Source organism: Mus musculus, chromosome 7 (genome assembly GCF_000001635.26).
Source record: "Mus musculus strain C57BL/6J chromosome 7, GRCm38.p6 C57BL/6J".
Taxonomy (NCBI): domain Eukaryota; kingdom Metazoa; phylum Chordata; class Mammalia; order Rodentia; family Muridae; genus Mus; species Mus musculus.
The window spans coordinates 84,921,071-84,934,074 of NC_000073.6; positions in this window are offsets into that span (position 1 = coordinate 84,921,071).

Genomic DNA, 13,004 nt, shown 5'->3' on the forward strand with positions numbered 1-13,004 from the left:
ATTTGCAATGTTCATAAATGTTGTTCAATCTTCTGGCAATAGAGTTATAGATAGTAGTGGATCACCATGTGGATGTCAGAAACAAAATCTTGGTCTTTTGCAAGAGCAATAAGTGCTTTTAACTTTTGAAACATTTCACCTATCATTAATTGTACTTAAATATTTGTTTATTTGTATGCATATGTATGTTTTGTTTGCATGTTGTCCGTGCAACACATGTGGGCAGTGTGCATAGAAGCCAGAAGAAAACATTTTATCCCCAGGAACAGGAGTTTCCATTGACTTCAGTCATCACATGTGTGGTGGGAATTGAATTTGGGTCATTTGGAAAAGAAACCATAACCTCTAAGACATCTCTTCAGACCCTTTTTACTTTTAACTAACAAATTGTTATAAAAATTTAAGGAGTCAAATTGTCTATTGTTTATAAACATTGAGTAATAACTAAATAATGTTAGTTATCATTTTCTTCCCCTCAAACATCTAATTTTTCTGGTGGGAATTATTGAACATTTCCATTTTTCAGTTAGTTAACACAACTATATTTTTATTTAGTATATTCAACACATCATTGAAATACAGGTCACAGAGAAAAATTTTATTTAGTCCAATAAATTGAATGTTTGTTGCTTCAGGAAATGTTGCAGGACGAAGCAACCAAGTCATCATAGCATTTTTATTGATCCTTTGGGAATTTCATGTAATGCACCTCAATCACTCTCACTTCCCAGTCTTTCCATAGGCAACTGCCAATCCATGTGCTCTCCTCAGCCCAATCTCCCCCATTCCTCCCAGAAGAGAGAGAAAAAAAGAAAATGAAAAGGTCCAATTGTGTTATCTATATAATTACTGGAGCAGAGTCAAGTTCTTGATGTCCTGGCCCTTAAGTAGAACTGAGTTGTTTCTCTCCCACACTTCTGCCAATAGCAACCAGTTGTGGAGAGCAACACTTCAGCATTTTAATCACAGTTTTAAAGAGTTCTCTTTAATGGACTCCTGTTGAGGCTGCTACTTTTTGGTGTTGTGGTGGGGGTTGAAGTGGGCAAAGGTTTTGCCCACTTCAAAGGTTTTGCCTTCCATGTTCTTCATTCTGCCAACCATGTGTCTGACATCATCAATATCACTGCAAAAGTAGCTTCCTTGCTGTTTATAGTTAGCAGGAGCACCAATCATGAGCTCCAACATGGTGCTGATTACATCAAAGATGAGGAATACAGTCTTACAGCTACAGTAGAACCATGAATACATTCAAGTTTTGGAGGCACTACAGGACACCCACATCAATATGGCCCTCAGCGACAGCATGGCCCATGGAAATCAACATGACATTAGGCTGCAGATCAAATGATCATGAATATCCATGTGGCTTCTTGTGGCTTCATGGGCCATGAACATCAACACAAACCTGGACTGCAATTGGAATTCAAATCCAGATGTGGTCCTTGGTGGCAGCATGGATCCGAACATTGCCATGATCCTAAGTGGCAACACAGGACATCCATGTTGATATATCCTTCCCCTGCCCCCATGGTAGCATGGCTCATAAACATCAAAATGGCCTCAATGCTCAGGACAGCTCATCCTGAAATGGTTTGAAGCAAGATACAGGATTTGATATAGAGGTAGTTTTAAAACTGATGGTCTCTGGCCTTCTAGCTCTGTAACTATACTGAATGCTTGCTGATAACTTCTAAAAAAAATCCTAAAAATTTTCTTGCTTATTCTATGATTAAAAACCACTGGCTTGGACAACTAACACCTGTTTGCCTAGCAGTGTGGAAATAAGAAAAAATTTATTTCTATCATTCCTTCTTCTGTCCAGGCAGCCAGAAGCCTCTTTGGATAGGCTGGTTAACACTTTGGGAACCAGGGAGGAAAGGAAAGAAAAGAGTTAATATGCTTTATATAGTCAAATATGCATAGACATATATAGATTCATACATACATATATACATTACATTTATATTGATATTCTCATTTACTCATCAATATATTCCAATTTTGTTGGGCCCAACAAAATGTTTCATACATTCCACAAGTATTCATGCATGCTTACATACACATATATCTACATATGTATGTACAAACAAGCAGACACATACATTTGGATAAGTGGGGGAAAAATAGGGAATGTCTAGGTAGAAGCCTAGAGATCATTTGTTGCCCAGAGAGGGGAGGTCAGATTAGATGGTACACAAAATGGTGGGACCTTGGATAGATCTTGAAATTTTAGGAGAATGGTTGAATGGGGGACAGTAGGGAGTCTCATCAGTTTAGATCCAGGATAAGGAAGTGGGAGGTTTGGCAGAGTGGGGAAAGGTTGTGACACACAAGGAATCTGTGATTGGAGGTTGATAGATGAAGTCATGGTAAAAGCCCAGTGGTTGGTTGTAGCTCAGGTAGAGTGATCTGACCAGGCAGGGGTATCATATGTGGGTTCTATGCTGTGTCTACAATAAGTGATCATACCTGTTGAGCTATCTCTAAAGCTTCTCTCACCTACCATCTATCAGTTAGGTAATCAGTTAACTATCCACATAATTTTATTGTGCTATCAGGAGTCAAGTTAATTGGTATGTGTTAAAATTGGTTGTGTTTCTACTTACTGAGATGTTTAATGGTCATGAGGATGATGCTCAACTTTCACATGATGCACTAAATAATAATACATAAATATGCATTTTGTCTAACAATGAAAAGACATTGTTTAAGAAAATGTGATAATATAATTATATTTTAAAACAATGGTTGGCATACATTTTTTTTGCTACTGTTTGGGCACATGATTACAAAATTATTTTGTTTTATCTTGTTTACAAGGTATATAAACATATAATTTTTTATTGGGGTAGGGAATTGTAATTTATTTAGTTTACATGAAAATTATTCAATGTGTCAAGAAACCCTAAAATAATTGTTTGAGATATGTATTTATATATTATATTTATATTTGGTTGCACACCAAGGTTTGAAAACATTTACTGGGCCATTACAAGAAACTTAAATACCACTGCTATGCCACAAATTTATCTTAAGGTTTACATTAAATTGATTAACTTAATTTTACCTTGTTTAGCTATGTGGTTCTATTATTAGGCTGGTAGTAACATACTTAATCTCTCTTAAGTTATTATTAGGATTCTCCAAGGATAAAGGAGGAATAATATAAATTATATATAAACACTTGACATGAGTCTTACATTCAAGTGGTGAATGTATTTTGATCTACTGATCTAATTTGTTGACCAGGCTACTTGTTTTAACTTACTGATTTGTTTTTCTGGTTATGTTAACCTACTTTTAAAGCAAAATATGCTGTTTTGCTAATGTTTCAATAAATCAAATATAGTTTTCATTATGCTAACTTTTAAGACATATTTCTATTTTGCTAATTAGGAACTATTTTTTCTCTATATAGCAGACATTTTAATACTTTTGAAGGAAAGAGTTTCATATATTTCACTTTTGCCATATTAAAGATGTTAAGATTCTGAGCCCTGAATGGCCATGGAAAAGAAAGCATGATGTGCTTTACCAAACCATGGTGCTGAGCCAGGATGTGGGTCTCCATGAGTGCTGATGGTTGCTGAGGCCTTGGAGCATGTTTACGTAATAATTTCCATATTTTCTTGTTTCTCATTCAGGGAATGCTCTCTCCATTAAGGTTTATGACACCATGATAATTAGACATAGCATGAACCTTGGAAGTGAGAATCTGTTCCTCAGCAAAATGGTAAACACTGTGACCTCCAGAACAGCCTTTAAGGCTGTGGGGAAAAAACTGGGAAAATATGAGTTCAAGAATATCTATTTCCTGACTATGCAAAATATAAGGGTGAAATATGAAATGTGTAGGGGCCTTTATGAACCTGAACAAACAGATATAGCTGTATTAACAAGTTAGTAAAGGGAAGACAATAGTTCAAAAATAAGGCTCATGACTAAAAAGGAGTAACAGGAAACGAAGGAGTAGTGATCTTAAGATGGGATCCCACCCAGCTAAGTTCATTGTTTGTGCTCATGAAGCAGGCAGATTCCTGAGTTAAAATTCAGCCTGGAACACAGCATGCTTGGTTACAGGTGTGGTGGAAATGGCAATCTTAGGATAGGATCTCACCCAGCTAAACTTATTGTTTGTGCTTGAAAAGGTGGGCAGATCTCTGAGTTTATTTGCTATGGAAAAACAATGTACTTGTTGTTTTCTAAGAATCAAGGGACTCAAATCATAAAATGCTGATTCATGGCATAATAAAAAGGAAACTTGGGGTAATCACTGAACTGATATGTAAATAATACACTGGGCTTTGGTCTGTAAGCGCTGAGCTACCTAAACAGTTCAAGAAAATGATAACAAGAAGGGTAAATTCTGGATAAATAATTACAGATAGTTAATGCTAGCTATGCAAGTCAATTACCACTTATACATTACATCAAGAACCAAATGAAATACATGGTTACACTTCATAAATGCTTCCTAGAATCTCTAGCTTAAAAATTGTTCATTTCTACTTTGGAAGTGTTACATAAACTCTTCTTGAGAAATATGATGAGCAGGATGTTACTCTTCCTTGTCTAATTTATTCATAAGTGCTTAACCTTTATGTTTGAATTAAGAAGAGAAAATTATTGGGATAAATACAAGTACCTTTTCCACATAAATAAGTTCTGTACTGCATGTATCAAGGCCATATATTTTATCAAATATTTTCAAAAAGCTAAACATATAATGTAAGTAAGAATAATGTGCTTTATGTTTTTATGGATGTATATTCTTCATATAATTTGGGAAGAAACAGGGTATGTTTCTTAATGATAATGCTATTATTGAAGTACTGTAGTCCTTTTTAAAAGGGTCAATTATATATGAGTGAAAAAAGTTATTCATTGTATAAACATTATATACACCTTCTGAAGTTGTTGCTCTTGTGAAAAAGGTTTCATATTTATACTTACACCTACTGTATTATTTTCATTTTTTTCAATTTTTATTAGATATTTTCTTCATTTACATTTTGAATGCTATCCTGAAAGTCCCCTATACCCTCTCCCCACCCTGCTCACCCATTCCTAATTCTTGGACCTGGCATTCCCCTGTACTGGGGCATATAAAGTTTGCAAGATCAAGGAGCCTCTCTTCCAAATGATGGCCGACTAGGCCATCTTCTACTACATATGCAGCTAGAGACAGGAGTTATGGGTGTACTTGTTAGTTCATATTGTTGTTCTACCTGTAGGGCTGCAGACCCCTTCAGCTCCTTGGGTACTTTCTCTAGCTCCACCATTGGGGGCCCTGTGTTCCATCCAATAGCTGTCTGTGAGCATCCACTTCTATGTTTGCCAGGCACTGGCCTAACCTCACACTGGCCTAGCCTAACACAGGGTCCTTTCAGCAAAATCTTGCTGGCATATTCAATAGTGTCTGCATTTGGTGGCTGATTATGGGATGGACCCCCAGGTGGGGCAGTCTCTGCATGGTCCATCCTTTCCTCTTAGCTCCAAGATTTGTCTCTATAACACCTTCCATGGGTATTTTGTTCCCTATTCTAAGGAAGAATGAAATATCCACGCATTGGTCTTCCTTCTTCTTGATTTTTTTTTTTTTGTGTCTTGCAAAATTGTATCTTGAGAATTCTAAGTTTCTGGGCTAATATTCACTTATCAGTGAGTGCATATCAAGTGACTTCTTTTGTGATTGGGTTACCTCACTCAGGATGATATCCTCCAGATAAATCCATTTGCCCAAGAATTTCATAAATTCATTGTTTTTAATAGCCAAATAGTACTCCATTGTGTAAATATACCACATTTTTCTGTATCCATTCCTCTGTTGAGGGACATCTGGGTTCTTTCTAGCTTCTGGCTACTATAAATAAGGTTTCTATGAACATAGTGGAGCATGTGTCCTTATTAGCAGTTGCAACCTCTTCTGAGTATATGCCCAAGAGAGGTATTGCTGGATTTTCCTGTAGTACTATGTCCAATTTTCTGGGGAACCACCAGACTGATTTCCAGAATGGTTGTATATGCTTGCAATCCCAGCAGGAATGGAGGAGTGTTCCTCTTTCTCCACATCCTCGCCAGCATCTGCTGTCACCTGAATTTTTTATCTTAGCCATTCTGACTGGTGTGAAGTGGAATCTCAGGGTTATTTTGATTTGCATTTCCCTGATGATTAAGGATGTTGAGCATATTTTCAAGTGTTTCTCAGCCCTTTGGTATTTCTCAGTTGAGAATTCTTTGTTTAGCTCTGTACACCATTTTTAAATGGGGTTATTTGAATTTCTGGAGTCCAGCTTCTTGAGCTCTTTGTATATATTGGATATGAGTCCCTTATCAGATTTGATTGGTAAAAATCTTTTGCCAATCTGTTGTCCTTTTTGTCTTATTGACAGTATCTTTTGCCTTACAGAACCTTTGCCATTTTATGAGGTCCCATTTGTCAATTCTTGATCTTACAGCACCATTGCTGTTCTGTTCAGGAATTTTTCCCCTGTGCCCATATCTTCGAGGTTTTCCCTACTTATTCCTCTGTAAATTTCAGTGTCTCTGGTTTTATATGGAGGTCTTTGATCAACTTAGACTTGAGCATTGTACAAGGAGATAAGAATGGATCAATTCGAATTCTTTTACATGATAATAGCCAGTTGTGCCAGCACCATTTGTTGAAAATGCTATCTTTTTTCCACTGGATGGTTTTAGCTCCCTTGTCAAAGATCAAATGACAATAGGTGTGTGGGTTCATTTCTGGGTCTTCAATTCTATTCCATTGATCTACCTGTCTGTTGCTGTACCAGTACCATGCAGTTTTTGTTTGTTTGTTTGTTTGTTTTTTTGTTTTTTTGTTTTTTTTTGTTTTTTTTTTTGTTTTTTTTTTGGTCACAATTGCTCTGTAGTGTAGCTTTAGATCAGGCATGGTGATTCCACCAGAGGTTCTTTTATTGTTGAGAATAGCTTTTGTTATTGTAGGTTTTTTTTTTTTATTCCAGATGAATTTGCAAATTGCCCTTTCTAACTCAGTGAAGAATTGAGTAGGAATTTTGATGGAGATTGCATTGAATCTGTTTATTGCTTTCGGCAGGATAGCCATTTTTACTATATTAATCCTGCCAATCTATGAGCATGGGAGATCCTTCCATCTTCTGAGATCTTCAATTTCTTTATTCAGAGACTTGAAGTTCTTGTCATATAGATCTTTCACTTCCTTACTTAAAGTCACACCAAGGTATTTTATATTTTTTGTGACTATTGTGAAGGGTGTGGTTTCCCTAATTTCTTTCACATCCTATTTATCCTTTGTATAGAGAAAGGCCACTTATTTGTTTGAGTTAATTTATATCCAGCTACTTCCCTGAAGCTGTTTTTCAGGTTTATGAGTTCTCTGGTGGTATTTTTATGGTCACTTATATTTTTATGATATCATCTGCAAATAGTGAAATTTTGACTTCTTCCTTTACAATTTGTATTCCCTTAATCTCTTTTTGTTGTCCAATTGCTCTGGCTAGGACTTCAAGTACCATATTGAATAGGTAGGGAGAGAGTGGGCAGCCTTGTCTAGTCCCTGATTTTAGTGGGTTTGCTTCCAGCTTCTCTCCATTTACTTTGATGTTGACTACTGGTTTTCTGTATATTGCTTTTTTATGTTTATGTATGGGCCTTGAATTCCTGATCTTTCCAAGACTTTTATCATGAATGGGTGTTGGATTTTGTCAAATGCTTTCTCTGTGTCTAAGGAGATGATCATGTGGTTTTTGTCTTTGAGTTTGTTTATATACTGGATTACATTAATGGATTTCTATACATTAAACCATCCCTCCATCCCTGGAATAAAACCTACTTGGTCAGGATGGATGATTGTTTTAATGTGTTCTTGCATTCGGTTAGCGAGAATTTTATTGAGTATTTTTGCATCGATATTCATAAGGGAAATTGGTCTGAAGTTCTCTTTCTTTGTTGGACCTTTGTGTGGCTTAGGTATCAGAGTAATTGTGGCTTCAAAGAATGATTTGGGCACCTTCTGTTTCTATTTTGCTGAATAGTTTGAGGAGAGTTGGAATTAGGTCTTCTTTGAAGGTCTGATATAACTCTGCATTAAACCCATCTGGTCCTGAGATTTTTTTTGGTTGGGAGACTATTAATGACTGCTTCTATTTTTTTTTAAGGGGAAATGGGACTGTTAAGATTGTTAATCTGATCCTGATTTAACTCTAGTACCTGGTATCTTTATAGGAAGTTATCCATTTCATCCAGGTTTTCCAGTTTTGTTGAGTACAGACTTTTATAGTAGGATCTGATGATATTTTGGATTTTCTCAGGATCTGTTTTTATGTCTCCTTTTTCATTTTTGATTTTGGTCATTAGAATACTGTCCCTGTGCCCTCTAGTTAGTCTGGCTAAGGGTTTATCTATCTTGCTGATTTTCTCAAAGAACCAGCTCCTGGTTTGGTTGATTCTTTGAATAGTTCTTTTTGTTTCCACTTGGTTGATTTCTGCCCTCAGTTTGATTATTTCCTGCCATCTGCTCCTCTTGGGTGAATTTGCTTCTTTTCATTCTAGAGCTTCTATATATGCTGACAGGCTGCTAGTGTATGCTCTCTCTAGTTTCTTTATGGAGGTACTCAGGACTATGAGTTTTCCTCTTAGGGCTGCTTTAATTGTGTTTAATAATTTTGGGTATGTTGGCTTCATTTTCATTAAACTCTAAAAATTCTTTAATTTCTTTCTTTCTTTCTTCCTTGACCAAGGTATCATTGAGTAGCATTGTCCAGTTTCCACGTGAATGTTGGGTTTCTATTATTTATGTTATTATTAAAGATCAACCTTTGTCCGTGGTGATTTGATAGAGTGAATGGATAATTTCAATATTTTTTTATCTGTTGAGGCCTATTTTGTGACCAATTATATGGTCAATTTTGGAGGAGGTACCATGAGGTGATGAGAAAAAGGTATATCTTTTTTTTTTTGATAAAATGTTCTGTAGATATATGTTGAATCCATTTGTTTCATAACTTCCATTAGTGTCCATGTGTCTCTGTTTAGTTTCTGTTTCCAGAATTTGTCCATTGGTGAGAGTAGGGTGTTGAAGTCTCCCACTATTATTGTGTGAGGTGCAATGTGTGCTTTGAGCTTTGCTAAAGTTTCTTTAACGAATGTGGCTGCCCTTGCATTTGGAGCATAGATATTTAGAATTAAGAGTTTGTCTTTGTAGACTTTAACTTTGGTGAGTATGAAGTTTGGCTCCTTGGTTTTTTTTTTTTTTTTTTTTTTGATAACTTTGGGTTGGAAGTCAATTTTATTTGATATTAGAATGGCTACTCCAAGATTGTTTCTTCAGACTATTTCCTTGGAAAATTGTTTTCCAGACTTTTACTCTGAGGTAGTGTCTGGCTTTGTCCCTGAGTTAGGTTACTGCAAGCCGCAAAATGTTGGGTCTTGTTTGTGTAGCCAGTCTATTAATCTATGTCTTTCTATTGGGGAATTGAATACATTGATGTTAAGAGAAATTAACAAAAAGTAATTGTTGCTTCCTGTTATTTTTGTTGTTAAAGCTGTGATTCTTTTCTTGTGCCTGTCTTCTTTTAGGTTTGTTGAAGGATTATTTTCTTGCTTTTTGTAGGGTGTAGTTTCCAACTTTGTGTTGGTGTTTTCTCTTTAATATCCTTTGAAGGGCTGGATTCACAGAAAGATATTGTGTGAATTTTGTTTTGTCATGGAATACTTTGGTTTCTCCATCTTTGGAAATTGAGCGTTTTGCTGGTTATAGTAGCCTGGGTTGGCATTTGTATTCTCCTATTTTCTGTATAACATCTGTCCAGGATCTTCTGGCATTCATAGTCTCTGGTGCGAAGTCTGGAGAAATTCTAATAGGCCTGCCTTTATATGTTACTTGACCTTTGCCCCTTACTGCTTTTAATATTCTGTCTTTATTTAGTACATTTGTTGTTCTGATTATTATGTGTTGGGAGGAATTTCTTTTCTAGTCCAGTCTATTTGGACTTCTGTAGGATTCTTTTATGTTCACGGGCACCTCTTTCTTTAGGTATGGGAAGTTTTCTATAATTTTTGTTGAAGATATTTGCTGGCCCTTCAAGTTGAAAGTTTTCATTCGCATCTACTCCTATTATCCATAGGTTTGGTCTTCTCATTGTGTCCTGGATATCCTGGATGTTTTGAATTAGGATCTTTTTGCATTTTGCATGTTCTTTGATGTGTCCATGTTTCCTACGGAATCTTCTGCACCTGAGATTTTCTCTTCCATCTCTTGTATTCTGTTGCTGATGCTTACTCCTATGGTTCCTGATATCTTTCCTAGGGTATCTACCTCCAGAGTTGTCCCCCTTTGGGTTTTCTTCATTGTTTCTTCTTCCATTTTTTAGATCTTGGATGGTTTTATTCAATTCCATCACCTGTTTGGTTCTGTTTTCCTGTAGTTCTTCAACAGATTTTTGTGTTTCTTCTTTAAGGTCTTCTACCTGTTTAGCAGTGTTTTTCTGAAATTCTTTAAGGGATTTTTCTGTTTTTTTTTTTTTTTTTTTTTCTTTAAGGACTTCTATGTTGAAGGGGAGGCAGTGGGAAGTAGAGGAGAATATGATCTGGTATTTGGTCAGGGAAAAGCACTGAAGCCATGAGGGCCAGCAGAAAGAATGGAAACAGGCAACCTCAGGAAATAGGAGGTTGGGGGACCCTCCAGAATGCACCTAGGAGATAAGAGACTCTCAGGAATCAAAGGGAGGGACCTTAGATGAAATGCCTGACAGTAGGGAGAGGGAACTTATAGAGCCCACCTCCAGCAGGAAGACAGGAAGGACATCAAGTGAGGGCTAGGGTTGCCATCCCACAGTAACATATCTGACCCATGATTTTTCCTGTCTGAAAGAATTACAGGGATGTAAATGGAGAGGAGCCTGAGGAAAAGAAGGCCCAGCAACAAACCCAAAGTGGGATCCGGCTCAAAGGAAGGTTTCAAGGCCTGACACTATTACTGAGGCTATGGGGCATTCACAAAAAGGGACCTATCCTGACTGCCCTCGAAAGACTCAACAATCAGCTGAAACAGTCAGATGCAGATATTCGTACCTAACCAATGTATTATTTTTTCTTATATATTTTAATTGACCAAAGAAAATATTTATTGTTTTTACACAAAAATTTGATAGGGTAGTAGAATGTTCCCTTTGTTTTATTTTAACCAGCTTTTACATGTGGATTTCCTGTTATATTAAATATTTAATTTCAATATGGAGTTTCTATCCTGCCTTTGACAATTTAGTCCCCAAGTAAAAAACGTTCTACCTTTATTATTTAAATAAGCCTTAATCAGCACTAGAGCGGCTCACATATCTACCATATATGCTACTAGAACCTACAATTCTAACCATATTCCAAGTTATTACCCACTATGTTTCATCTGGGCTGCTCTTAACTCCAATTGCTCAGCCCTCAATGCCATACCTTCTCGACTTCTAAACCATGTGTCTTTCTGCTCTCTTCACCCTCTTTTCCCTCCCCTTGTGGTCTCCTTTGCTCTCAAGGCTGGGCATGTCCAGATCCAACTCTCTCAATTCTGTCCAGCCATAGCTGTAGGCATCTTTAGTCACCAATCAGAAGTTACTTGGGAATAAGGTCACATAGTGTCACTTGGACTCTCATCTCTGGGGCAAACAGGTCTTAGGGGCCCCCACTTAACATTACAATACATAGCAACTGACCAAACCTCAACAATTCCTCTTTTTAATCCAATAAAAGGCTTTTTTCCTCTCAGACACAAATTGAATACAGTTATAATTCTGAAAATTATAAAATATGATATACACTTATGAAATTCAGATAAAGTATTTTATCATTTTTCCTATCATGGTGAGTTAGAACTTTGTATCTAAATTAGTTTTTAATCTTAACTTTTATGTTTAGACTTCTTGCCCAGAACATCTGACATACTTTAAGTGAAGCAGGAATTATGATGTTAATTATCTCATCAGAGCTTAGCAGTAGATTATTTTGTGTCCATTTGTGCTTTTTGGGCAGCATCCTTTTAGCAGATAAAGTTAGGGCATTTATTTTTCTCTAGCAGGCTAGATTATCAGAGTTGAAGCAACTCCATACATAGGTTATTAATGCTCATCATCTTCTTTGAAGTGGAATAGGGGTACTGTTAGAAGCAAATCTTTCTCATAGTCAAAAGATCTTTTAATATGAAATTATTTTGAATGCTATTTCTTTTGGGGTTATGGGAAGGTTTATATGGTTCATCTAATCCTGATTTAATAGAGTATCTGAACAAGCAAACATTGCCTGTCTCCAGCTACCTAATATCTGTCCAATCTAGGATGTATATTTCTGTGATAATCTAGAGGAGTATTAACATGAGTTTTATGGACTGATGCTTAATTTGTATTTCTTAATTATCATAAACAGTTTGTAATAGCAGCTATTAAAAGGACTGGGATTAAACCTTGTAATCTTAAATGAGCTGCATAGGCACAATCCCTATCTAAGAGTAACAAAATTAATCTTAAATTTTGTATCAATATACAAAGACTTATATGAATGAAAACTTTAAACATGTATCAATATACAAAATTCTCTGTCAATGTAATAAAATAACCCCAATTCTGCATCAAAATCTAAAGATGATGATCAATGTAATACTATGGCTATAAAGTACTTTTCTTTAAGAGTAATTTTAATAATCCATTGAGATATGTCTACTTTATTACAATATTACTATATCCCCCTTTTTCTTTTCACCCCATTTGAAGGATAGGAAAGATGAAGGAAAGATAGAAATTCTTGAGTCTAAGCTCCTTATTTAGTTTTCTTTCTTTTCAAGACTATAATTATTTGTAAATCATTTTTTAAATGGCAATATATGTATAATTTATAATATGGCTGAAAACCTTCCACTCCAACTCAAGGGAAAGGGATGATGGTCCTCTTATAATTGATTCTTGATGAATTGGGGCAAAGAATTTCTGTTTGGGGGTCAAAAAGGAAATTGTGAAAATAGT